Here is a 21,406-nt window from a genome sequence, read left to right as displayed (position 1 = left end):
CTCCTTCCTTGACCTCTCTCTTCTGCAATGTGTTCTCCCCCTCCCAGTTTCTGTAAAAGAGCCGCCCCTCAACCACCGCAAGCAGAGCGCAGCTGCTGTCCCCTGCTCCTAGCCCCCGCAGCCTGGCCTCGGCAACTGAGGACCCTGGTCAGCGCCGGGCCCCCCTCCGGGTTGAAACTGAACTGTGGTCCCCTCTCCTAGCGGGGCTGGATAATGAGGCCAGAAAAAATGACATGGCGAGGGGGGGGGGCTCACAACTGCTCTGGGGCTAATGTCCTAGTGCCCCCTCCCCTCTCCTGTACACTGCTCTCTCCTCCCTTCCCCCTATGCTCTGGGAGGAGACCAGCCCCCCAGGTGACGCCAGAGGGACCAGCCCCCAGGTGACGTCACAGGATCATCCCTTCCCAATCTCCATTTCTGGGAAGTCTCTTTTGTCTGGAGACGAGGATGTGCTGGGACCCGAGCGGATGGAGGTCTGTGCGCCCCTCATCCAGTTCCCTACCTTTCCGCCTTCACAGCGATCCCCTCCGTTACCCCCATCTTACCCTCATCTTCCGGACGGACCCATCCTGAGGGTCCTGAGGAGCCTAAACCGCAGTGAGTGAGGTAGATGTCCCTCCCTGCTCCTGCCTCAGCCCCTCCCTTCCTTCTTGTCTCATTGCAGCCTTTCCATGAAGCCCCTTCCTCCCCAACTGGCTTTCCTTCCTGCCCAGGAGGATGTGGGTAAGGGTGGCGACAAGGCCCTGGGAGCATCGACACCTTTGTCTGTCTATGTGTGTGATGTGGAGGTAGCTAAGATCATCCTGGGCGTGCCTGTGTCTTTGTCCGTGTGGAGGAGTGGGTGGGGGTGGGGGGGAGTGTGCGTGGGAGTGCCTGCACCTGCCTGGTGCTTCGTGCCGGCAGCGAGGAACCTCTGGGGACGCTCCCTCTCTCCCCATCTCGGATGGACGTTTCCACCTTTTTTTCCTACGTTCCTCAAGTCCTAGGCCTGCTCTGGAGGCTGGGGACTCCGACAGCCTAGCAATTCGGGTTCTTTTTACTCAATATGTTTTGTACTATCATACCTCGGAGATCGAAGGGAATGGGAATGTTTGCTGATGCAAGTATATCTTCAGGTACTAAAATCCAAGCTAAAGTAGGGATTTATCTAGAAAAAAGAGTGATTATTCTATCCCCAAGGATCTCGCTCTTTACAAAACAACTCACCTTTAACTATTTTTTCTCTTCCAAGGGTATTTCTTCACTTTCCATAAAGACACTTTACAACATTCGTTTTGGTAAGAATTTAAGATAGGATCTCTTCCCCTTCCCTTCTCCATATCCTCTCTTTTTTAGGGTGTCTTTTAATTAAATGACACTTTGTTGTTGTTGTTCTGGTTACAACTAGCTTATGATGAGAAGGATGTTTCCATGCACCTTGCTGTGGAACAAAGAGGGGGATGGGTCCCTTAGCCTTCGAATTGAAATGATGTACAGGCTGAAAGAAGAGAATTGTTTCATGGCGGCTTCTCTCCTGATGAGGGCTTTGGGAGTATTTTGGCATAAGGTTGTTGAGAGTTTGGGTTTCTTCCTCTGAAAATTTTCTGTACTTATCTTTTGATGTAGGGGAGAATGATTCTTAATCCTGCAAATTGGAATCCGTTTCTTCTATATTGGATATGCAACCAACCATAGAGATTTTTGCTACTAAGGTCTTTTTCCTCAGGTAAGTGTTTTGCTTCACATTTTAACTGCATTAGGACTTTGGGCAACTTGGTAGAAGCAGGATTAATCTTCTTTTCTTTTTTGGGATTTTCTCTGTTCCTTGTTCTGTTTGATCTCTTTCCCTATCCATAGATGTGAAAAGTAATTTCCCTTTTGCTCCTCTAATTTGCTATAGATTCCCTTTTTACATCTAATTCATAGATACATTTGTAGCTTAATGTGATAGTTGGTGTGATGTTCATGACCTCTCGCATTTTTGGCAAACTGCTTTTTCCTTATCCCATTATTAAAAATGGCAGTCCCACTGCCTGCTCTGTCTGGATTTCTTACACACTAAGGTAGTTTATTTTATTTACTTTTGTAAGTTGCACACGTGATCTTTTCCAAAGATTGATGTTTCAATTTTCAAGAAGTACATATTATTTTCTGGGCACCTATGTATTCCACAAGGCATGAAGTCAGAGCAAGTCATTTTCCTGAGTTCAGATCTGGCCTCAGCTACTTACTGTGTTAGCCTCAGAAAGCCACTTAACCCTGTTGACCTCAGTTCCTCATTTTCCAAATGGACCACAGAAGGACATGGCAAACCCTTGCAATATTTGGAACCAAGAAAGCCCCAAATAGGGTCAGGAAAAAGCAGACAGGACCAAACAACAATAATTGGTTTCCAAATCTTAGCTTTTTAGTGTAGTTTGAGGTCTGTTCCTGATAACGACTAATCCCAAACCCTTCCCTTCCTCCTTCTCTCCATGCATTATGTCTATTTTTGATGTTTTCTGTTTCTTCCATCACCAGGGTATCCCATGGATTTTGCCCTCTCCCTGTGAGTGCCATGCTAGGTAACAAATCTCATTTTTTGTTTTAGGGAAGAAAAGAAAACTGAGCCCAGCTGTTTGGTGCACATGTGTAACACCTGTGGACCTCTCTCCTCCTGGAAGAGGACAGGCGATGGTGTCTTCTCATGTATCCTTTTCAGTCTTTTACATTTTCTTATGGGTACTTTCCATTTTTGCTTTGTTATTCTTTCCATTAAAATTGACTTTGTTTACCAAGTGTTTGTGTGTGTGGGTATAGAGAGAGTGCGAGAGATAAAGATCTCTCTCTATGTATACACACACACACACATATGTTTATATAGAATGGTTTTTTGGCTCGGCATAATTCATGTTGCATCATTTCAGAGATCTTTCTGTGCTTCCTGCTACTCAACACACTCTTCATTTCTTCTAACAATATAGTGATATTCCACAACATTGTTTTCCATGCCTTCTCTGGCCATTACCCACTTGAGAGCATCTACTTTGTTTCCAGGTCACAGCAGTACGAAAAGTGCTGTTTTAAGTTTTTTGCAGTATGGGGGGACTGTTTTCTTATCGGTGCCTTCTCGTTATGTGATGGATTATTTGTTTCAAAGGCTTTGGATCTTTCTGTGACTTTCTTTGCATGATTCCAAATTACATCCCAGAATGGATGCTCTCCTAATTTGCTTATGGTATCTCCCTTTATGTCTCAATCGCCTACCCATTTTGGTCTTACCCTGTTGTTTTCATTGTGTTGTTCACCCTTCTTTCTGGGTGAGGACCAATGACATCTAGAAGCTCATGACTTGCAAGTGAATTGCATTTAGGTGAGGCAGAGCTGGGCAAGATCACCAGACTCCCTCTGCTCCAGAGTCAGCTGAGTCCAGTGGCAAGATGTAGATCAGGCAGACTGACCATGGCACAGCAGGCAGCGGGAGACCCGTGTCTGTTTAAACTAGGGCCTTTCCCATGTCTCACTAGGTCCGAGGCCACAGTGATTTTGTGATTTAAGGCAATGGAACAATGAGACAAAAGATGCCCTACTTTGCCTACTCCCTGATAATAATAGTAAAAATAACAATGTGGGAAGGGAAGAACCTCATTGTTTCTGCCCAGAAGAAACAACTACAATTTACACTCAGTCTGGGCCATAAAACCCACACGGTGACCAAGTGAGGCTTAAGCTAGCATCTACTCTTGGACACTCAGCGAAAGCCAGAGTGATTGGGGTTCCAGGATCTGTCAAGTAGCTCCTTCTGCATTCCAGTGGACTTTATCAAAGTCTGTTTTTTCTAAGCTCTGTTTCAAGACATCATACATGAACTGGATGGAACAGAAGAGTTCCATATCGCAGTTTGTTTTGAAAATATAAAATAAATAAGTGGCCACGAGACCAAAATATCTAGCCTCCAGACTCAAAGACATGCTACGAGGTTGAAGGGACCAAATTTCTATTCCTTTGGACAAACAAGTGGCACATGATGTAAGAGGATGAACTAGTTTCTGCTATACTGTCTTTCAGTTTTCCCCAGAAGTTTTTGTATATAGTAAATTATTTTCCAAAAAGATGGGATTTCTGTTTTTCTCAAATAGTAAAGTATTATGGACATTGAATACTATGTCTTCTATACCTAAATCATTCCATGGAAACACTATTCTATTTCTTCTTTTTTTACATATTCATTTTTTAAACCAATTAAATATAGCAAAAGAAAAACAAAACAATAGAAAAACATTGTCATATGCACAAAAGAATGTGAGAGGATTTAAAATATAAAATACTAGATTGCTAGTTCAAAGAATCATGTAATTAATAGTACACACTTTGTTCAGAACTGTCCATCTATCTTTTTGCTTTCTCTTAGGTTTACTTTTGTTCTCTGCTGTGCACTTTTTACATTTTTATTTTTTCCCTTTTTTCCCCCACAGCATCTCCCAAGATGGGTACAATTAAGTTCTGATATGTTTGTACATAAATACATGTATACATGTACATGGATACATAAACACCTTTATATAAGTATGCAAATATATATACCTATATATATATATATATATATATATATATATATACATATATATAAATTTATTCATCTATGTAAGATTATACTATGCTTACATCATCCCTCATGAGTTTAAATCTTTTTATATTTTTTGTAAATCTACCATCTGGTCATTTCCTATATCATGGCAATATTTTGTTTGATTATTCCTTGGTCTCCTAATTTCACTGGCTTCCCCTTGCCAAATTCTCACTTTCAAAGAGTCACTTTCTTCTTGAAAACTCTGGATGTCCTCTTTGAGTTGGTTGACTTTCTTTCCATAATCCTCTGGGTTTGATTGGATTCTTGTTATTTTTGTAGTTTGTCCTCAATCTGTCTCATTTGATTTTTAAAGTCTTCTTTGAGTTCTTTTGCAAAGTCTTTCTGGACAGTAGCCATTTACCATAACTCTTTGGAGAAAGGGAAGCTTTTCTCTTTCAGTGTCCCCCTCTATTGATAAATCCCAGTGGGAATTCCTCTTTCTGAAGCTGGATTCTTCCCCCTATGCTTGCTCTTTTTTCCCCCTGAGGCAATTGGGGTGAAGTGACTTGCCCAGGGTCACACAGCTAGGGAGTGTTAAGTGTCTGAGGCCACATTTGAACTCAGGTCCTCCTGACTTCAGGGCTGGTGCTCTAAGCACTGTGTCACCTAGCTGCCCTGTTGCTCTTTTTTTACATAAGAAACAGTAATTGTGTCATCACCTAGATCTGAGAGGGGGAGCTGGGGCCTCTGTCTCTGGATCTTCTTTCAGGTTTCCCCTCTGACTGGGAACCCAAAACCCAAGCACTCCACCCTCCTGTCAGCCAGCCAGCAGCTACCCTGTGCCCCTGCTTCTGCCCTCAGGGGGCGTGTGCTTTTCCCTTCCCTCCTAACAGCACAGCTGGGCGTGGCATTCCTTATCAGCAGATATTCCAGGACTTCCTCATGAGTCTTCCTGGCCTCAGACACCCAAGTGCTGGCCCAGGAGGTAAAAGTCCCCTTGACTGGGCCCGAGGCCACCTGGAACCCAGCAAGCCCCAGGGCTCCCTGGTTCTTTCAGGGGGGCTGGCCTGGAGATGTTTTAACTCCTCCAAAGTGGGCTCTTTCTTCTGGACTTCTCTGGTTGTCCTAGGAAGCCCTTATTCTGCTCAGAGTTTTATGCGTTTGTCCCTTGTCTACATTAGCTCAGAGGTTCAATTTTCTTTTGTTTCTGAATGTTCCCACACTCTTCCCCAGGAGTTGTTTTCTTCAATGCATTTTTGTTCCTCCTTTCCCATGTGGCAAATTCTACTTTTTCAGGTTATTTTCTTCCTTGAAGTTTGGTTCGTGTCTGTCCAATTTTTTGTGCTTCTTTTAAGAAAATGTTAACTTTTCTTGTTAATATCTCTCATTTCTCCTGTACATTTTGCTTCTACTTCTCTTACATATTTTAAAATTTCTTTTGGAGTCCTTTCCGAAGGTTTGTTTCAGAAGCTAAGCCTGAGACCAGTTCCTGCATACGTCAATTTGAGGTTTCACATGTAGATGTTGTATCATCATTATGATCGTCTGATTTTGTGTTTTGATCTTCCCTGACACCACAATAGCTTCCTACAGTCAGGCAGTTATTTAGGTGCAGTTTTCCAGCCTATGTTGTCACTCTGAAAATTGAGCTCTGCTCTTGGGGTATAGTGGGCACTGTCCCAAGTTTCTTAAATCGCAAATAAGGGGCTTGGTCCCTGGCTTGCTGCTCCTAAGCCTTGAGGGCTGGTAACTGCCCTGCTATATCTGGGCCTCTAGGCTTCCCAGGTGTGGCCATTAATCAGCTGATTCAAGAATCTTCATGTGGAACATAAGACATTTCAGAGAGACCTTCCACAGCTACCCCATCTCATAAAACCCCAACATATAAGAGGAAACACATCAAAGATGCTCAACATATGTCAATTGATTGCAATTTATACACGTGAATGGAGGCAAAAGCTGGTTGAAATGAATATTAAGCCTAAGCCAGGTGTGTGTGTGTGTGTGTGTGTGTGTGTGTGTGTGTGTGTGTGAGAGAGAGAGAGAGAGAGAGAGAGAGAGAGAGAGAGAGAGAGAGAGAGAGAGAGAGAGAGAGAGAGAGATTGAAATTTGACTTGTTGGAGTCAGGAAAGGTGAATTTAAAGCCTCATAGGTTTTAGGGACCCTGAAAAGATACCTTACTGCTTCATAAGCCAACCTGTTGCTCTGTGTCCAGTGGTGAGAATCAGAAAAAACTGAGTTCAAGTCCTGCCTCCCATACTTACAATTTGTGTGACCCTTATCAAGTCTTAACAACTCTCCCCAATGTCAGTGCCAGATTGGGCTAATTAAACATAATGCTGAGAGGGTTTTCTCAGGTCTCTCCTATCTATATTTGAGAGGAAACAACCTTGGAAGGGCACAGACCAGCCAAGGATTGGCCCAAATTAGAGTACGCCACAATGGGAAGGTAGTGGATTCCACAGGAAGAAGCAGACCTCAGCAGCATGGAATATATCTTTCAGTTTCTCAGGATTACTGGGGCAAATTGTGTTGTATAAGAAAATGTACACACGAGACCACCCCTGTGACTGTTACAGGAGAGACTGATAGATCCCCAAATATGCCTTGGGCCAGGGAAGCTATTAGCTAGGAGCAGGACACCAAAGGTGAAAAGCCAGAGTGACTGGCGATCAAGAACAAGTTTTCCTTTGGGTTACTTGGAACTTTTCTTCCTATTTACATTAAAGGTAGTTTGCATTCTGTGTGGAATTTAGGTCCTGCTGATATTCCCTTGCATCCACCACACAAAGACATTTGGGAAGGTCCTATCTCAGGCAGAACAGCTAGAGTTTTTCTGCAGGGCAGATGGTGACTTTAGAACGGACGGAGAACCTGCAGAACTTCAGTGCACTGGCAATGAGCTCTTTCTTTATCCTTCCCTGGCTGCATGGCATCCTCCTCAACAATGGCTTCACAGCAGTTTTCTGGGGATTCCATCTAGGTGGTTCAAGGGTAAGAGCCCTGGGCCTGGAGTCAGGAAGACCTCTGCTCAAAGCCAGCCTCAGGCACTTAGTAAGCATGTGACCTTGGGCAAGGACAAGTCAGAGTTTCCAAGTCAAGCATTCCTTGCTCTTTGTGCCTCTTCAGTAAGACTGACTACCCATCTGACTGGGTCCCTGATCTTAGAGTTGTCTGAGGCGCTAAGAGGTCAGATGCCGTGACCGTGGTCAGGCTGCTGGCATGGGTCGAAAGCAAGATTGCAGCCTTCCTGACTTTGAAACTGGCCCTCTAGCCTTAGTTCTTAAGACACAGTTCAAGCATCAACTACATCATGAAGCCTTTCTTGATTCCAACTGCTATAAGCCTTGCTCCCAGACTCCGTGCATTTTGCATTTGTATTTATTCTTCATGTACATTTATACATTTTCTGTCTTGTTAGAACCTAAGCTTGTCTTGTTAGGGACTGTGTCTTTAAGAGTGTTTGCATCTCCAGAACCTAGCACTATGATGTGCATGTGCTTGTTGTTTGTTACTTAGCCCATGTGCCTTTGTATGTGCCCAGCACATTGGAGGAGTAAATCCATAGCTCTTGACTGAATGAATACATTAATGAGTTGGAGGTTTAAGCTAAAATAATTATTAGTGATTACAGTTATTCATAATTTTCCTCAGGTATCAGTTTATTCTTTCATTTATCATAGCTAAACCATGTATTTTCTTATAGTTCAATTTACTCTGTGGTATGAGGTATTGATCTTCTATCAAAATTCTGCCAAACTGCTTTGGATTTATGCCGTCTATTTTTACCAACTATAGATAGTTCTCGCTTTCTGTAAGTGGACTGTTGGGTAAAGCTTTAGTGGAGCAATTTTAAAGTAAAGTGAATTTACCCCCAGACTTGGCTTCAAGGGAGAAAAGGAGACAGGAAGGGAGTCATGAGTCTGGGAAGGGTGGGGGTCAGGAGATGATTCAAGGACACATGGACCTCGGGCACTGAGAAGCAAGAGCAGGCTTGGGACCAGGCAGGTGTAACCAACCACCGCCCCACAAAGGAGAGGACAGGTAACATGTGGACTGAGGAAAGACACATGACACCTGAGCGTGGATGGACAGGAGACACACAAGCAGATGCCAGACAGGAGGATAAGTGGGCAGAGCCACCAAAAGGCTCCCCTCTTAGTGCTGGAGGTCTCAAGCCAAGCCCAGATGCTGAAGCTGCAGAGGTGGAAGGAATCACGCTGCATGAAAAATCCTTTTTGTTCCTCCTCCCTACTTTTTCATTAATACATTATAGATAAAAATATGCAAGGCTGTTTTCTGTTTCTTACATCACAGTATCCCACATATCCCTCCCTCTCCTTGTGCCTCCTGAGAGTCATGCCATGTGATGAATGGTATTTTGTGTTTTAGGAATGAAAAAAATCAACACAACTATATAATCCAGAGAGGAAAAGATATTTGTGGTAGGAGATAATCTTTCTGGAAGCATTCCCATTTCTGCAGGCTCACTCTCTCTGCACTTCTGATCTCTAAACATGACTGAAACGATACCTTCTATGGGAGATAATCTTTCTGCGAACACTCCTCTTTCTGGAGCTTCTTCTTTCTTAAAGCACTTCTAATCTCTGAATATTCAGAGGAAAAGACACTTGTGGTAGGAGATAATCTTTCTGGAAGCATTCCCATTTCTGCAGGCTCACTCTCTCTGCACTTCTGAGCTCTAAACATGACTGAAACGATACCTTCTATGGGAGATAATCTTTCTGCGAACACTCCTCTTTCTGGAGCTTCTTCTTTCTTAAAGCACTTCTAATCTCTGAATATTCAGAGGAAAAGACACTTGTGGTAGGAGATAATCTTTCTGGAAGCATTCCCATTTCTGCAGGCTCACTCTCTCTGCACTTCTGAGCTCTAAACATGACTGAAACGATACCTTCTATGGGAGATAATCTTTCTGCGAACACTCCTCTTTCTGGAGCTTCTTCTTTCTTAAAGCACTTCTAATCTCTGAATATTCAGAGGAAAAGACACTTGTGGTAGGAGATAATCTTTCTGGAAGCATTCCCATTTCTGCAGGCTCACTCTCTCTGCACTTCTGAGCTCTAAACATGACTGAAACGATACCTTCTATGGGAGATAATCTTTCTGCGAACACTCCTCTTTCTGGAGCTTCTTCTTTCTTAAAGCACTTCTAATCTCTGAATATTCAGAGGAAAAGACACTTGTGGTAGGAGATAATCTTTCTGCGAACACTCCTCTTTCTGGAGCTTCTTCTTTCTTAAAGCACTTCTAATCTCTGAATATTCAGAGGAAAAGACACTTGTGGATGGAGGAGATAATCTTTCTGAGAACCTTTCACTTACTACTGGCTTACTCTCAGGGGAAGCACATCTAATATCAGAGTATTCTGTGGATGAAATGCTGATGGGTGAAGACATACTCTATGAGAACCTTTTAGTTACTACTACTCTCAGAACTCAGAGGAAAAGACACTTGTGGATGAAGACAATCTTTCTGAGAACATTCCAATTACTACCCTCTCAGGGGAAGCACCCCTAATCTCTGAAGATTCTGAGGAAAAGACACTTGTGGATGGAGGAGATAATCTTTCTGAGAACATTCCAATTACTACCCTCTCGGGGGAAGCACCCCTAATCTCTGAAGATTCTGAGGAAAAGACACTTGTGGATGAAGACAATCTTTCTGAGAACCTTTCACTTACTACTGGCTTACTCTCAGGGGAAGCACATCTAATATCAGAGTATTCTGTGGATGAAATGCTGATGGGTGAAGACATACTCTATGAGAACCTTTTAGTTACTACTACTCTCAGAACTCAGAGGAAAAGACACTTGTGGTAGGAGATAATCTTTCTGTTAAGGGTCCAATTTTTGAAGACTTGCTTTCTGTTGAAGCACATATAATCTCTGAACACTCAGAAGACAAGACACTTGTGGTAGGAGATAATCTTTCTGAGAACCTTTCACTTACTACTGGCTTACTCTCAGGGGAAGCACCCCTAATCTCTGAAGATTCTGAGGAAAAGACACTTGTGGTAGGAGATAATCTTTCTGTTAAGGGTCCAATTTTTGAAGACTTGCTTTCTGTTGAAGCACATATAATCTCTGAACACTCAGAAGACAAGACACTTGTGGATGAAGACAATCTTTCTGAGAACCTTTCACTTACTACTGGCTTACTCTCAGGGGAAGCACATCTAATATCAGAGTATTCTGTGGATGAAATGCTGATGGGTGAAGACATACTCTATGAGAACCTTTTAGTTACTACTACTCTCAGAACTCAGAGGAAAAGACAATTGTGGAGGAAGACACTCTCTCTGGGAACATTTTGGTGTAAGAGAGAGACTGGGAAGGCCTTCTGGGCAAAGAAACCAACCTTTGAGAGAAACAATGGTGGGCTCTATGGTCCGTCCAGTACGGTCTGAGACCTCACCTTGTTTCCCTTAATAAGGGTCGGTTCCTTTGCCCAGAGAGGCTTTCCAGTTTCTGTCTTACACCCGTTACTTCAGGATTGCTCTCTATGGAAACACATCTAGACTGACATCACTCAGCGGACAAGATCTCTGTGGCAGGAGACACTCGTTCTGGCAACATCCCACTTACTACGGGCTTCCTCTCTGGGGAAGCACAGCAAGAGAAAAATTGGACATTTAATGAAATAGAGGCCGCTGAAGCATTCCTGATGAAAAGACAAGCGCTGAGAAGAAAATCTGACTCTCAAATTGAAGACTCAAAAGCAGCATTCAAAGGTAAATATGATAGAGGCCTCTCAAGGAACTCATTATTGATACACTCTGTACTCTTCTAAAAGGGAAGATGATAATCATATCTCCTAAGAACTTTATCTCTGCTAGGCAGGTAGAAGGATTGGACCTAGAAAGAGGTTTTGGAACTGAACCATCTGGATGGGGATGATGTAAAATAGATAGGTGAGAAATATGGATGCCTTGGGAGATGCTAGAAGGGAGATAAATAATGGAGGAAATGATCCCATACAATAAGCATTCAAGGAAGAGCTTCTGCCTTGGAGTGGAAAATGATGATGAGGAGAGTGACCAATTCTTGAACCTCTCTCACATCTCAATTGGTTGAAAGAGGGGAAATATCTATATCTGTATTTATATGTACTTCTTCCATGGGTCAAAAAAAAAATCTATTTTACCCTAAAGGTAAGTAGGCAAATGGGAGAGGAGAAGAAAAAGTGGTGATAAACATTGGGCAGTTAAAAGAATGCAGTATTCATGTGCCAAATAGAAACTAGCAGGGAAATGGGGAAAAAAAGAGAGAAAGAAGGAAAAGCAGAAGGAAATACTTTGTGACTGTGTTAATGGGATGAACTCACTCCTAAATGCAAGTGGGCAGTAAAATGAATTAGAAACCAGACTTCAGACTGTGTTTGTTTTTTCTTTCTTTTTTTCTATTTTGAAAAGATTAAAATAGAGGGCTGAAGCAGAATCTCTTATACCTCATATGAAGGATAAAACATAAGGGAAACAATCATGATGTCAGAAAAAAATGCAGAGAAAATTTAGGCCTCACTGAAAGGGATTAATGTGCAACCTAATTCTTGTTTAGGGGAACCACAGTCAATGGAGTCAGAAAAGAGATTTGTGCACAAGGGCATGAGATTCAAATTTTTAAAGGGAAAGTTAAATGCATTTCAGGAAGAAATAGACAATCAAACTATAATGTCAGGGGACCTCAACTTTTCCTGTGTGACCTAGACAAATACAACCATAAAATAAATAAGAAAGAAGTCGAGGAGAATAATAAAACTTAGATGACTTAGAAAACTTAGCAAAGACCTCTAGAGAAAACTCAATAGGAACAGAATGGACTACAGACAGATGTTGCTTTATTTCAATTCATATTATGCAAATTGGATTTTATGCAAGGAATTCTCCGAATCCACCTCTGTACTATACTGGGATCTCGTTCTGCTCCTGCCCTTCAATTCGGGGACTCTGTGGCCTCCTCTCACCAATCCCCCCCAAACCTTTAAAAACCCCTCTCCAGCAGAAAGCAGAACAGATCTACAGAGAGACAGCCACCACCACTGATGGATCCGGGCTTGCCTTAAGACCTCCAGTACTGATGCAGGACAACCCACCCACCTGAGAGTTTAGCCCCTGCATTTGGGTGTTTTGTCCATCATTGGAGCACCACATCTGTTCCATGCCACAGGTTTCCATGTCTGTGCTTCCCGACATGTTCTTCCTATCAGTTCCAGCCAGGCTCTCCCGGGGCTGGCCCCTACAAGAAAATGTTTCTCCTGCACTTGATTCTTTGTATCTAGCCTTTATGTGTCATTGACCCATGTGCTGGCTCCACGGGGCAGTCTCCTTCCTGCCTCCCTTCTAGCTTTTTACACATCCGTGGGTAAATTCACATTATGTAAAGTATCTGCAGAATGATTCATTGAAAAAAGTTATGGACTATGTTGTCATCCAACCCCCCCCCCTCAACTTCTAACTTCGCTTTTAGTTTTATCTGCATTGATTTTGTTTGTGGAAAAGCTTTTTAATTTTATGTAAGCCAGATTGTCCATGTTGCTTCTTTTCAACGTGTCTGCCGTTTGCTTGGTCGGGATTCCTTTCCCATTTTCCTCTGTGCTTCTCTGTGTATGTTAGCCGATACATCCAAGGAATATACCCATTTTCAGCTTCACTCTGTCTTTTCTGTGAAACCTTTTTCTGACGTGAGATTCTGTTAGATTACCTGCCAATTTTCCCAACAGCTTTAATTGCATTGTGAATTTTCCCATAGCTGGGATTATTAGCTTTGTCAAATAAATGAATGAGGTGCTCTTTTGCCCCTGCATCTTGTATGCCTAATCTGTTCCTGTGGTCAGTCTTTCTGTTTCTTACTCCATGATATATTTTTAATGATGCTATAGTTTTATGATCTGGTACTGCTAGGCCCTTTCCTTCCCAATTTTCCCATTCATTTCCTTGATAGCCTTAATTTTTGTTCGTCCAGATGAACTTTGTTATCCTTTTTTAATGTTCCCAAGAAATTCTCTGGTATTTTGATTTGTATTGCATTGTGTTAGTAAATTAATATAGGCATCATTACCATTTTTGGCCTGGCGATGAGCAATTCATATTTCTGCACTTATCTAGAGCTGCTTTTATTTGTGTAAAAATTGATCTGTGTTCAGTGAGTTGCTATCTATGTTTTGGCAGGTGGACTTCTAGTTATTTCATACTATATGTAATTTCTTTGGAATTTGTCTTCCTATACCTTTCTGGTAGATTTTATTGATAATTTATATGATAGTGATAACTTGCTTGGGTTTATTTACACTCTCCTGACTTGCTGATGTTGTTAAATGTTTCATTTAAGTTTGAGTTGATTCTGTAGAGTTCTCTGAGTCAACATTCATATCATCTGTAAAAAATAATTTTTTTTTATTGTTTGCCTTTTTGCTGTTTATACTTTCCATTTCTTTTCTTTTGAGTTACTTCTATTGCAAGCATTTCCAGTACAGGACTGAATTATAGTGATGACCGTGAGTATCTCTTATGTCTCCAAAAGAAAAACTTTTGATTCTTGTCAAAAATTATTTAATGGCAAGGTCAGCAAATTCCCATTAAAAAGTCAGCTAAAACTTAGTGGCATATGACAAATTGGAAGGTCACAGAGCTTATTTTATAACTAAAAAAAAGAGCTCTTCCTGTCGTGGATTCATCACTTTTACAGAAGTGTAGGGAGTTTGACAACAGTCAGCTGCTGGGCATGTCAAGAGTGTAATGAGGAGATTTTAGGGTAAGGTAACTGTTCAATTCAATACTTCATTGGCTTAGAACTTATTTTATCATTCTGTGAATTTTTTTGAAAAATCGTCTTCAGTGTTTCTTTAAGGATTTCTGCTATGCAGCTGTCTAGCTCACTGAAAAAGGAGGAGTAACTAACTAAAAGATGGTTATTTTATTTTATTTCTTTTAAGATATATTTAGGTTCATTCTCACTTATCTGTTATTAAATCTTATTAAAAGATTCATTCAGTAAATCTAATTGGAAATTAAGACTTAAAGGATATTTATGCAAAAGGAAACCTCTAACGTGATACTACAGTAAATTCATGTTATCGATATTAATTGATTTAGAGATTATCCTTTTCATATCCTCTCTTTGCTTTTGTTTTTATGGCAAACTCTTCTGTCTTGTCTCTATTACAAATAACACTAGTTCTTTATTGTAGAGAGATACTACTTACTGGTTTAGGAAAGCCCCATTTATTCCTATGTTTCTTGTGTTTTGCATAATAATAGATTTTGTATTTTAATGTTTTGTATCAATACTCATTATAGAATTTGGTCTCTACTTTTGTTTCTGTATGGATTGATTTTAGGCATCAAGGCAATATTTATGTGATATAATGCATTTGGTAGGACCCAGTCATTGTCTGTTTCTTGAACCATTTAGACCGGGTTGGAAATAATTGTATTTACATGGTACTAAGAAGTTGCTTTTAAATCCACTTTGTCCTCAGGGTTCACTTAGAAAGAACATTGGGGAAGATTTAATAGCTCACTAACTCCCATATTAGATTTAAAAAAAATCCAAAGTCTTCTATGGTCCCAGCACTGACCAACTTGGGGCTACAGAGATAAAGCTAGATAACTAAAGTTGTGGAATTGCTGAACCCACACCACCCCCGCCCCCCGCAAAAAAAAAAAAAAAAAAAAAAAAAAAAAAAAAAAAAAAACCTTAGTAGATTCTGGAGATTTTGCTATCACTCATTAAGGAGATTGGCAATGAGTCATTTTAAGATTGCAGATAGATCCCATTGTGAAACATCTTAGTAATTTCTGAGATACCAGCCTGTAGAATTTCTATTAAGCTAAAATAAGGATGAAATCTTATAAAAGTTTAAAAAGTTTTTAAAAGCAGTTGACAAATTAAGATCATCATAGCCAATGTTCCTCTATTTCCTTCTCATCTCAGAGCAGATTAAGAAAAGAGAATGCTGGAGACTTGTAGGAAAACTTGAATTCTGCCTCATCTGGCAGAAAAGGGGAGGCAGCAACTGCAGCGGGGCCCTAGAAACCCTGGCCCAGCATCTCCCCAACCCCAGCAGCTGCAGATGGGGTTGGGGGGAGGGTCAGGCCCGAAGGCCAGCACTCTCTGAGCCCTAACATTTATCTCAATCCACTAATCCATCTAGGTGTCCCTGCTTATAAATTGCGGGAGTTACAGCTAAGCCAACGTGTCTGTTATTTATGAACATTGTAAGATGCTTCATTCAGATATTTGTCGTTCTTGCCATAGCGTTAAATGTAAAATTGGTGACTGCTGCTTATTCTGAGCACTTGGCTCTAGGTATGAAAGTATGCTCCCCAATTAATGTATGCCCGCAGCCCCTGCCAGGATGGGGGAGGTGTCACAGAGCAGAGCCCACAGCAGGCCTGAGGCTAGAGGGGGTGTGCATGGAGGGGCAAGAAGCTCAGCCCCTTCTCTGGGTCTTTGTCTATTCCCCTCAATTTGTAAACTTGCTAAGGTCCTTGACACCATATTGTGAGAGGGTATATAGGCCATCAGCCCTGGAAATACTTGTTATGGTTGAACAAAGTCCCAAACAAGGAGCGGGATTAATGAGAATCTACAGATCTTTTTGTGATACAGAAGAGTTTTCTAATGACTGGGCTTTATGCCAGGATTAGTTTAAGGATGAGAAGAAAACCAAGTGAAAAATGTTAAGTGAAATTTTTACGTAGGAGCATGCTGGCAAACCTTGTCATTGTCACAAGGCTAACTTAATGGGTCGTACTGAGTCACCTTACAGAGGTTCCCACTGTTTAAAGAGATGTGGGGAAGAGGAGTCTAAGTTTAGAAACTGGTGCTAAGGGAAGTGAGCAGAAGCAAGAGAACACTGTACACAGTATCAACAAGGTTATGTGATGATCAACTGGGAGGGACTTGGCTCTTTTCAACACTGAGGTGATTCCAGGCGATTCCAATAAGCTTGGGATGGCAGGGGCCATCTGCATCCAGAGAGAGGACTACAAAGGCTGACTCTAGAGCAGAGCACAGTATTTTTCACCTGTGTTGTTGTTTGGTTGCTTGTTTTTGTTTTTGTTTTTGTTTTTCCTTTTCTCAATTTTTTTTCTTTTTCGTCTAATTTCCTCTGTGTGTGCAACATGATGAGTATCTTTAGGATACTGATCCTGACACATGTTCAACCTATATCTGATTGCCGGCTGTCTTAGGGAGGATAGAGAGAAACATTTGAAACGCAAGGTTTTCTGAAGGTGAATGTTGGAAACTATCTTTGCATGTCCTTGGAAAAATAAAACAGGATAAAAAGTGTTTTCTGTAATGGTCGAACTGAAAACCATCTTTTAGATATCACACTATGTTGTGGGTTTTCTGTGATTAGTCTCGCAGTGTTACCTATGGAAGCTTACGGGCAATAAGTGTTATTTCGGGTATGTGATGTTTGAGAGCTGAAGCCCCGAGAATGAAACTTGCTATTGGAGACAGAATCTCTTAGGACTCGCTGATGCTGCTTTGAGCTCTGAATTCAGGTATGATTGTCTGATGGCCCATCAAGCCAGTCACTCCTCATTGGAAAGAGCTGTCACAGCCTACTCAGAGGGGAGTGATCCTGCACACTCAGAGGTGGAGGTCTGCATCTGGCAAAAGCTGAGAGGACAAGCTTTGGCTTCATTATTGTGAGAACTTCCCATCCTGTTTCCCAGCTGTGTTCTTTGACTCGGAAGGTCTCCCAATTTACTTTTCCCGAGTCTGTGTATGAGATAGAATGGTGACCACATGATTGCTTGTACACTGTGACTCTTACCTCAAGTCCAACAGACCCAAGAATGCTTTATTCCGACAGCCGTGTGCCTTTAGACTTAAGCCAGAAGGACCAGTTTGATACTGTTATAATTGTGTTCTTGCTTTTCCTTTTATAGCAGTTTTCCACAATGAGAGCAAGTGATCAGTAGAAAAAATGAGCACAATGTAAGTATGTAGGATATTGCTGTTTTCAGTCCTAAAATATGGAGTCATAATAAACTGACCAGTCAGGAAATGTGTGTGTGTGTGTGTGTGTGTGTGTGTGTGTGTGTGTGTGTGTAATTTCTATGAAACAAGGTCCTTAAATGTTTCAAAATGTTATAAGAATAATCGGGTCTTTATATTGTAAGACCTGGCTGTTATTCTCTTGATTATTGAAACTACATCAGAGATGTTGCTGGCGTGGTTTGTAGAAGAGAAGAGAATTTCAGTGCAGTTTTGTACAGGATATTTCCCACAGGTGACCTCTCCCCCTCCAGAGCCCACTTCACTCCTGGGTTCGGTGCTTCTTCTCCTTGCTTCCCTGTTGCCACACATTTGGTGGCATCAGCATTTCGTCAGCCTCATCATGTCTGATGCTGTGGTGAAAAAGGAGTATATTCCGATCACAGAGGGAATGGTTTTTATCATCAAGGGATGATAAAACTCATCTATCCCCAACATCTCCCTTTTCACTCCTACCCATGCTGCATGTACTTTTGTATTGATCTGCATGTACTTTGGTATTGATCTTCTCCTGGCTGTTTGTACTTGGTGGCTCCCTCAACGCCCACCTGCCAGCCCTTCCTAATCCATCTACCCCCCACCTAATATCTATCTCCCACACATTGCACTTTGCTATTTTTGATGGCTTTTAGGGAAAAGAGAGGACCATCTTTGTCCCATACCTTGGATATTTGGAACTTAATGATGTCATTGCTAATCTTAATCATCCAGAAAGTCACCCAGAACAACTCCCAGCCCCTCAAAGGTTTCCAAATGTCCCTTCACACCTTGGCAACTGCTTCACTTTAGATCAGCTCTTTGCTTCTGAAGGGGGTCTCTGTGCTCTGGCCAATACTTCCTGGTGCGTTTTCATCCACCCCCTGCAACAAATTGCGCTATGGGCTGACCGAGCCTCAAGAAGGTCAGTGGGATACTTGACCTTCCTCAGCAGCTACATTCAAAGGGTTTGGGGACAAGCTCCGGGGGAATTTACTGTCCTCTCTAGTGATGCTTTCCTAATTAATATTTTGTTTTTGATTTAGTCCTTGCATTTTAATAAGATTTGTGTCTTTCAGACAAGTGTTAATCAGATTTCAGAGGGCCCTACAGGACAGCTATCTGTCAGCACCTCAGCCTCTGGAAGTGTGATCCCACTTGTGCATGCTGCTGCTCCCACCTGTGGATGCTGCTCCTCCCACCTGTGGATGCTGCTCCTCCCACCGGTGGATGCTGCTCCTCCCACCGGTGGATGCTGCTCCTCCCACCTGAGGATGCTGCTCTTCCCACCTGTGGATGCTGCTCCTCCCACTTGTGGATGCTGCTCCTCCCACCTGAGGATGTTGCTCTTCCCACCTGTGGATGCTGCTCCTCCCACTTGTGGATGCTGCTCCTCCCACCTGTGGAAGGTGCGGGGCTGCAATTCCCATCCAGCTCCACTCACTCATGACTAAGCCTTTAAGCAGGAGCAGGTCTATGCCCCTTATCAGCTGGAAACAGTTATGGAAAATGAGACATTCCTTCCTGGCCCCAAAGGGATTTGGGTCACAGGTCTTTGAGGGGAATCATGGAGTGTTTGCTGCTGCCGCAGCCCCAGCAGTTCTACCACTTTCTCTCAGAGACTTCATTGGAATAAAAGGACCCTTTGCTTTTTCCATGTATAAGGTGCTGCCCCCGCTCCGGAACAAAAGGGTTTTTACCCTTTTCACAGGGACCTTGCTCATGCATGCCCGACCTGGGATTGTAAAAGAAGTGCAAAATCTACTGAGCTCATCCAACTTGCTGCCAAATTCTCCTATTTTTTGCTTCCTTTCCCTTCTCTGAATGAACCCTCACATCACTCTGCTGGGTGTCCCCCCCCTTAAAGAGGAGGTTCCCAGTGTGGTTTACCCTTTACTTAAGCAAATGGCCAAATCAGTGTCTTTGCTTGATTTGAGGTGGTTTGAGCCTGACTTCTTTCAGAGAAGCTACCAGAAACCATTGCCCAGCACCCCCGATCTTCAGTGTACCCCAGCGTTGAGTCTTTTCTCACAAAAGGTCCCAACTTCCTCCTTACTAAATGTGAGTCCCACTAGGGCACTGTGCCTGATTTATGGCATCATAATAAAACATTTTGCCCCTTGAATCTGCGGCGCCTGAGCCTGTGAGTTCTTTCCGAATGACGGCCGGCCTTTATGACTTCTTTTACCTCTTCAGTTCCTGGCAAAAAGGGAGGGCATGATGCGAACAAGCGTGCCAAGGCCTCCCCAGAGGCTCGGGGCTGGAGCCAGTAGGAAGACCATTGCTGTGGCCAGGGGCACAGGGGCACGGCATTTCCAAAGGCTCGGGTGTTAGAGAATGCCGGCCAGGAGGGCGTTAGAGCATGAATCCCAGGGGGAGGCAGGGAAACTCGTGGGGTAGAGAGCTTCCAGGCTGGGGATTGAGCCACGGCGACCCTGCAGGGGAGCAAAGGTCAGGCTGGAAACCCCAGCCTGGGCTGGGACTTGAATAGAAGGCTTGGCCGTTGCCGTTCCGAAGACGCAGGTCAGAGGTCTGGCTCCTGATTTGGCAGGCAGGCTCCTGCACCCCACTTGTCAGAGGGAGCATTTGTCGTGTTCTACAAAATCTGGGGCCAGAGGGGCCGAGTGAGGCATGTAGGAGAGTCACCCACAGGGGCCTCAGATATCACATCCCTGGTCGCACAGACACCAGTGGGGGGAGCCTAGGATAACACCCCCTACAGTCAAGGAGACCAGAATGGGGTGGGAGGGGAACCTAACATAACTCAGTGGTACCCAGACACAGGACTATGGAGACAATGTGGATGGCAAAATAGTATTTTCTCCTTTCTGTTGTTGTTTGCCTGTTTTTTTTTTTTCACTTTTGAACTCATGTTTTTGTGCACCATGAGGAATATGGAAATATGTTTAGAAAATCCACACATGTTTAACTTATATTGGTTTGCTTGGTATCTTGGGAAGGGGAAGGGGGAAGAGAGAGAGAGAAATTAGAAACACAAGGTTTCACAAAGGGGAATGTTGAAAACTATCTTTGTATGTATTTGGAAAAATAAAATACTATTTCAAAAAAGAGTTTATAAGTAGCCGGTTTTGAGAGTCTTTGAAAGTTTACAAATGTATTTGACAAGCTCTTTATTCTGTATCCTTTCCCACTCCTTAGACAATGATCAATTTTCTTTTTAAAAACACCCGTGCAAATTTTTCATAGGCCTTAACATTATAACAGTGTCTCCAAATAACTTGGTTAACAGTCTCAAATTTTTGTAAGCAAGAGGCAAACAACTACAGGTAAAATTTCTCTTTATTCATAAGCATAAGTGCAAGTGTATTAGTTCTTCAGAGTACTTTAGAACATCAAGCACATTGTTACAGTCCATTTCTTAATCTAACAACATCTAGATTGCTTTTCTAACAACATAGCCTATAAAAATTTGACCACATTTTCCCATATAAGAACATTTGGAAACACGACAATGTAACAAACAATGTTATGTCGTTAACATTTGAACAAAAACCCATTATTAAAACTAAATCCCCTCTGCCTGAGGTGGTCTTAATTCAGTTCTCTTTTGTCTGGAGACGAGGATGTGCTGGGAGTGGAGCGGATGGAGGTCTGTGCGCCCCTCATCCAGTTCCCTACCTTTCCGCCTTCACAGCGATCCCCTCCGTTACCCCCGTCTTACCCTCATCTTCCGGACGGACCCATCCTGAGGGTCCTGAGGAGCCTAAGCCTCAGTGAGTGAGGTACGTGTCCCTCCCTGCTCCTGCCTCAGCCCCTCCCTTTCTTCTTGTCTCATTGCAGCCTTTCCATGAAGCCCCTTCCTCCCCAACTGGCTTTCCTTTCTGCCCAGGAGGATGTGGGTAAGGGT

The 21,406-nt window shown here is 42.7% G+C and overlaps 3 long non-coding RNA genes across 15 annotated transcripts in view; 2 read left to right on the top strand and 1 right to left on the bottom strand.

Annotated features, from left to right (window-relative positions):
* The window catches only part of LOC127542989 (uncharacterized), a 244,872-nt gene that overhangs the window by 49,489 nt on the left and 173,977 nt on the right, over positions 1-21,406 (top strand). The window lies entirely within an intron of this gene.
* The window catches only part of LOC127542992 (uncharacterized), a 27,165-nt gene continuing 6,134 nt past the window's right edge, over positions 376-21,406 (top strand). Inside the window, exons 1-7 of one of the 5 annotated variants that reach the window (XR_007949032.1) lie at positions 412-606; positions 1,232-1,277; positions 1,606-1,705; positions 2,570-2,700; positions 14,010-14,044; positions 17,454-17,502; positions 18,618-18,711. This is a non-coding gene — a long non-coding RNA (uncharacterized LOC127542992). Of the gene's footprint in view, positions 607-1,231; positions 1,278-1,605; positions 1,706-2,569; positions 2,701-3,813; positions 4,510-14,009; positions 14,045-17,453; positions 17,503-18,617; positions 18,712-21,406 lie in introns of those variants that run through there. The other 4 variants (XR_007949028.1, XR_007949030.1, XR_007949029.1 and 1 more) reach the window with 4 other exon arrangements.
* Positions 18,642-21,406, bottom strand: part of LOC127542987 (uncharacterized) — a 29,519-nt gene continuing 26,754 nt past the window's right edge. For 2 of the 8 annotated variants that reach the window (XR_007949017.1, XR_007949021.1), the window contains exons 3-4: positions 18,807-18,828; positions 18,642-18,740 (exon numbers count right to left, since the gene is read on the bottom strand). This is a non-coding gene — a long non-coding RNA (uncharacterized LOC127542987). Of the gene's footprint in view, positions 18,741-18,784; positions 18,829-18,894; positions 18,939-21,406 lie in introns of all 8 variants that reach the window. The other 6 variants (XR_007949016.1, XR_007949020.1, XR_007949019.1 and 3 more) reach the window with 4 other exon arrangements.

The sequence above is a fragment of the Antechinus flavipes genome, chromosome X, assembly GCF_016432865.1.
Source record: "Antechinus flavipes isolate AdamAnt ecotype Samford, QLD, Australia chromosome X, AdamAnt_v2, whole genome shotgun sequence".
Classification (NCBI taxonomy): Eukaryota; Metazoa; Chordata; class Mammalia; order Dasyuromorphia; family Dasyuridae; genus Antechinus; species Antechinus flavipes.
The sequence above is the reverse complement of the archived record's forward strand: the minus strand, read 5'-3'. Positions and strand labels throughout refer to the sequence as shown.